The sequence below is a fragment of the Heteronotia binoei genome, chromosome 2, assembly GCF_032191835.1.
Source record: "Heteronotia binoei isolate CCM8104 ecotype False Entrance Well chromosome 2, APGP_CSIRO_Hbin_v1, whole genome shotgun sequence".
Taxonomy (NCBI): domain Eukaryota; kingdom Metazoa; phylum Chordata; class Lepidosauria; order Squamata; family Gekkonidae; genus Heteronotia; species Heteronotia binoei.
The window spans coordinates 4,234,676-4,241,088 of NC_083224.1; the positions used below are offsets into that span (position 1 = coordinate 4,234,676).

Consider the following 6,413-nt stretch of genomic DNA (forward strand, 5'->3'; position numbering starts at 1 on the left):
TGTCCGCTTCCCCCGACTCGATGGGACCTGGCTTCTGCTCCGGTGATCCGGACTTGCTTGGTGTGGCGAGTCAGGATGGCTTCCTGGCGGATCGAGGCCTGCTCCATGATGGTGGTAGAGGTCCGTGGTTGATACTGCCGGGGTGTAATCACCAGCTGGAACTGGGGGGGGGGGGACTCCGCGGCTCACCTGGAGTTGAGGATGTGCCACGGCATCTCGGCCCCTTCCATATCCACGTTGATGGGAAGTTCTCCGTTGTCTGGAATCTGCTCAGCCATAAGGCTTTAAAGTTGCCGGAAAGGTTGAACTTCGAAGGGGAGTCCTTCAAAATGTCAAGTCGGCTGATTCAATAACGAGACCTTTTTGATAAAAAGTTTCTAGTTTATTGATATCATTGTTCAAGACTACTCAGAGAGATTGAAGGACTGAAGACCATACAGTAAAGTGTAATCATATAAGGTATACTTCAAAGGGATTCTTTAGGGAGGGGTACTATGCAGGGCACATTAACACATTGATGTTACAAATTCGTTCTCAGGCCTGTTGGCCTTGGGCGAAAAACCTCCCCCGGTGTCCAGCCTGAGAAGGCACCATAATCTCTTTCACATATTCCCATTTCAAAGCAAAACAACATAACAAAGGAAGGGAGGGGGGAAAGGAGAGCTCGACCTAGCAGCATTGGTATACAGTGTGGCTTTTACCCAGAATGCTTCTCCCTGAACCAAAGATGGAATACAGACTTGACCAGAGTTGAAGCAGACTTGACACTGAATCTCAAGAGTCTCAGAGCGGTCACATTCTCCTTTACCTTTACAACAGACACCCTGTGAGGTGGGTGGCTCTGAGAGAGCTCTCCTCAAAAGCTGCCTTTTCAATGACAGCTTTGCGAGAGCTATGGCTGATCCAAGGCCAATCTCAGCAGCTACAAGTGGAAGAGTGGGGAATCAAACCCTGTTCTCCCAGATAAGAGTCCGCACACTTCACGACTACACCAAACTGGCTCTGGAAGAGGCAAGGAGTAGCCATGGGGGATTTTGGATTGAGTTCGGAGCAACATTTGGTTGGTACAATCACACAGCCCACTGCAGGGACAGGAGGCCTTCTGGGGACTGGGACTTGTAGGGTCAGGAGGTCCCTCTGAGCAAGAGTTCAGGTGTGGCTCTCGTAGGGATGAGGTATCCTGAAAGACTAGATATCTGGGGAGGGTGGGAGAGAGGTTAAGACAGGCAAGCCAAAGGAGGCCGAAGGGCCCTCAGTCCTTACCTCCTGCAGTCACACCAATGCCTTTAGAACTTACCTGCCCTCCAGGTGTTAATGGGATCTCTCTTCTTATTCCAGCCCAGGATGATCAGAGCAATGAGGAGGGTGAGGAACTGGATCAGCAATTGCCAAATCGAGGTAAAAATGTGGACTTGAAAGAAAACATCAGGAATCCAGGCAGACCTAAGAGAAAGAAAGGCAGCCATACAGTTGAGAAGAGGGATGGAAGACGACATAATGCACGTTTTCCAAAGCATAGGATAATGAGGGCAAGTACATCCGTTCAGTGTGTAAAGCACTTCAAAACCAGATCACATCTCCCTCTGCACCAAAGACAACAAAAAGGGGAGAAACCGTTCGAATGCACAGTGTGTGGAAGGAGATTCAGTGAGAGAGGGAATCTTCGAAGTCATCAGAGAAGCCACACAGGGGAGAGACCTTTTGAATGCTCAGAGTGTGGGAAGAGATTCAGTCAGAGTTGCACCCTTAAAAACCATCAGAGAACCCACACAGGGGAGAGACCTTATGAATGCTCAGAGTGTGGAAAGAGATTCAGTCACAGTGGCAGTCTTCAAGGGCATCAGAGAACCCACACAGGGGAGAGACCTTATGAATGCTCAGAGTGTGGAAAGAGATTCACTGAAAGTAGCCATCTTCACAGGCATCAGAGAAGCCACACAGGGGAGAGACCTTTTGAATGCTCAGAGTGTGGAAAGAGATTCAGTCACAGTGGCAGTCTTCAAGGGCATCAGAGAACCCACACAGGGGAGAGACCTTATGAATGCTCAGAGTGTGGAAAGAGATTCACTGAAAGTAGCCATCTTCACAGGCATCAGAGAAGCCACACAGGGGAGAGACCTTTTGAATGCTCAGAGTGTGGAAAGAGATTCAGTCACAGTTGCAGTCTTCAAAGGCATCAGAGAACCCACACAGGGGAGAGACCTTATGAATGCTCAGAGTGTGGAAAGAGATTCAGTCAGAGTGGCAGTCTTCAAAGTCATCAGAGAACCCACACAGGGGAGAGACCTTATGAATGCTCAGAGTGTGGAAAGAGATTCAGTACGAGTGGCCATCTTCAAAGTCATCAGAGAACCCACACAGGGGAGAGACCTTTTGAATGCTCAGAGTGTGGAAAGAGATTCAGTAGGAGTGGCCATCTTCAAAATCATCAGAGAACCCACACAGGGGAGAGACCTTTTGAATGCTCAGAGTGTGGAAAGAGATTCAGTAGGAGTGGCAGTCTTCAAAGTCATCAGAGAACCCACACACAGGAGAGACCTTTTGAATGCTCAGATTTTTTTGAATGCTCAGAGTGTGGAAAGAGATTCAGTCGGAGTGGTCATCTTCAATGTCATCAGAGAACCCACACAGGGGAGAGACCTTTTGAATGCTCAGAGTGTGGAAAGAGATTCACTGAAAGTAGCCATCTTCACAAGCATCAGAGAACCCACACAGGGGAGAAACCTTTTGAATGCTCAGAGTGTGGGAAGAGGTTCAGTCAGAGTGGCAATCTTCAAAGTCATCAGAGAACCCACACAGGGGAGAGATCTTTTGAATGCTCAGAGTGTGGAAAGAGATTCAGTCGGAGTGACATTCTTCAAAGTCATCAGAGAACCCACACAGGGGAGAGACCTTTTGAATGCTCAGAGTGTGGAAAGAGATTCAGTCACAGTAGCAGTCTTCAAAGTCATCAGAGAACCCACACAGGGGAGAGACCTTTTGAATGCTCAGAGTGTGGAAAGAGATTCAGTGTGAGACAGAATCTTCAGCATCATCAGAGAACCCACACAGGGGAGAGACCTTTTGAATGCTCAGAGTGTGGAAAGAGGTTCAGTGAGAGACAGAATCTTCAGCATCATCAGAGAACCCACACAGGGGAGAGACCTTTTGAATGCTCAGAGTGTGGGAAGAGATTCAGTCAGAGTTGCAACCTTGAAAAGCATCACAGAACCCACACAGGGGAGAGACCTTTTGAATGTTCAGAGTGTGGAAAGAAATTCAGTCAGAGTTGGAACCTTAAAAAACATCAGAGAACCCACACAGGGGAGAAACCTTTTGAATTCTCAGAGTGTGGAAAGAGATTCAGTCAGAGTGACGGCCTTCAAAGGCATCAGAGAACCCACATAGGGGGAGAGAACTTTTGAATGCTCAGAGTGTGGGAAGAGGTTCAGTCAGATTGGCAGTCTTCAAAGTCATCAGAGAACCCACACAGGGGAGTGACCTTTTGAATGCTCAGAGTGTGGGAAGAAATTCAGTCTGAGTGGCACTCTTCAAAGTCATCAGAGAACCCACACAGGGGAGAGACCTTTTGAATGCTCAGAATGTGGAAAGAGGTTCAATGAGAGACAGAATCTTCAGTTGCATAAGAGAATCCACACAGGGGAGAGACCTTTTGAATGCTCAGAGTGTGGGAAGAGATTTAGTCAGAGTGGCAGCCTTAAAAGCCATCAGAGAACCCACACAGGGGAGAGACGTTTTGCATGCTTAGAGTATGGAAAGCGATTCAGTCAGCATGGCAATCTTCAAACGCATCAGAGAAGCCACACGGGGGAGCGACTTTTTGAATGCTCAGTGTGGAAAGAGGTTCAGTCATAGTACGAATCTTCAAAGTCATCAGAGAACCCACACAGGGGAGAGACCTTTGGAATGCTCAGAGTGTGGGAAGAGATTCAGTCGGATTGGCCATCTTCAGAGACATCAGAGAAGGCACATAGGCGAGAGACCTTTTGAATGATCAGAGTGTAGAAAGAGATGCAGTAAGAATGGCCATCTTCAAGGCAGCAAAAAACCCACAGAAAAAAACCATGTAATTGCTTAGCCTCTTATTTTATATCTAAAGAACAACCACAAGCCGTATAAAGCCCTGTCACAATGTAAACTGTTGTAGAAAGCTTGAATTTACATAGAAATGTTACCGTAAGTAGAAAGAAGCGTTAAAAATGCTCTAAATGTGGAAGAAGCTTTAGCCATGTTTGAAGCCCTCAGATATCTCTCACTACCCCATTTGGTATTACAAGGACACCAGATGTTTTCCCTTCAGTCAGTTGGCAACCCTAGATTGTTTCTTTATGAATCTGAGAAAAAAAAAGCTGAACTAAGGAATGCTCATAGGTTGTTTAAGAGATTATTATACGTATTGTAGCAGCAACCTTAGCTGCTGGTGGTCAGGCAGAAATAAGGCCACAGGCAGAATCAGGAAGAAACAGTGGTTTATTTAACGTGTACATGGGCCCCAGACCAGACTTATGTCTGAACACGTCTGGGAGCCCCGATTGCAGGAAGGTCTACAGTTTTATAGTCACAGACAATCATTTCCAGTAAACACTCGCCCAATTACAGGAAAGGACAACCCCACATCCTATACATCATTACAAGCGTCATATTACTAAAGGAACAAGGAGGAGACAGGGAGGGTCTTTCCATACATGGCATTGATGTTGCTAACACTCTTGCAGCAATATCCTTCACAAAAAACACATTTGCCCCTTTGACCTGATCCCAAGATTGTCCAAGGTATATGACTCAATGCTTATTCCAGCAAGCTTCTAGCTCCTCTTTTCAGCAGTTGCGATGAGCCAGTGGGTAAAAGATTAACTTCCTCTTTTGCTGTCTTACGCTTCTCTTTCCCTACTTTCGCAATCTTGAAGGATTATTTCAGAGACAGCTAGCAAGCACTTTAAAATTTCTTTGCCCTTTTGCTCTCTTGCCCTTGTGCCTAATTAATGGCCTTCAATTTACCTTATTTAATATATCTTTATTTCAGCCCTGCTTCATTCCCCCCTTTCAGGCTAACCTGATTTATCACGGTATTGCCTGATCCCTTACACACCTTTCCCGAGTTGACCTCATCATTTCATATACTGCATCCACAGGTACTGTTGTGTGAGGAGTGGTTGAAGCTAGGCAACCCATCCCCAGAATCTTCATGCATCCAGGCATACACCAGGCACACCCACAAAAGACCACACACATTACAATTATAGAAATATAAATAATAAACCCTTCGCGCAACCAGCTGAGATCTGGGAGCCAGCTGACCAACCAGTTGAATAACTCTGCTCCTGAATTAAAAGCTCTATCTGCACCTTGTGCTTCTTTAACCAAGCCCCTCAGGGTTTTTATTCCTGTGAGGAGTTGGCCAGACTCATTAACATAGAAACAACAAACCTCTCCCAGATAAGCACAGCTTCCACCCTGTTCTGAAAGCAATTGATCCAAGACCCTTCGATTTTGGAGTACTACATTTGCTATACTGTCTACCTCCTTTTGCAAAGTGAAGAGAGACGATGCGGTCCTCTCGAGTCCTTCTTGTAAAATTCTAGATAGGTTTCTCGTATAGATTTGCAAATCATGGACTCCCCATCCCGGTATTATGGACCGTAGGAAATCCAAAATCCCTGAGCCCCTTCCTGACGCACTCCAACGCTTCCTGGGCCTAGGGCCTTTAGGGGCAGCTGGGTTCCCAAGATCCAACACCTCATATACCATGATATCTTTACGGTGGTACCCTGCAACTGTTAAGTGCGCCACTGAACACATTCCTTTCCAAAATAGAGGCAAATACTTGAACCCCGTATCTCCACACACCCAATAGACACCTGGCAGGTCGATATAAATACCCTCAACAAGGGCATAAGAGGCATTACACCAATTATGAAACAGGGCCATTGTTTTAGGGTGAGCTGATGTTTTGCAAACCTGTAGGTATGCGAGACCCCCAAACCAAATAGAGGCATGTGGGTGGATTTTCACTAGTCAACAACATCATACCCCGAGTATTGAGTTGTAAGGTATAGTTACGCTCCCCTGTCACTGAGCAATTAAGGCAAATCTGTGCACTATTCCATTTAACTTTCCCAAGATTCTCCCTAGTACAATCATCCCATGAATCGCTGTGTTTGCACCTGGTGTGTAAATATGCAAAAGATCTGGAGCCATTGGTTTGCCATCCAGCCTTGTCTGGGTCCAGGTGGAGGATATATCCACAATCCTCAGCCTTTAAATATCCTACATTCGGACCTGTGCCATCACCTATCATACACCAAGGGTACCGTTTTTGGTGCTTTGCCACAATTGGGTGCAAATCGAACACTACCCCATTTGCATCTTTTACTCAAAAGCTATCATGGGGGTTCCAAAAAGTCATATTTCCA

General features: G+C 46.3%; 1 pseudogene; it reads left to right on the plus strand.

Moving 5' to 3' along the window:
- The first annotated feature begins 1,280 nt into the window (after positions 1-1,280).
- Positions 1,281-3,654, plus strand: LOC132590327 (oocyte zinc finger protein XlCOF6-like; annotated as a pseudogene).
- The last annotated feature ends 2,759 nt before the right edge of the window (positions 3,655-6,413 follow it).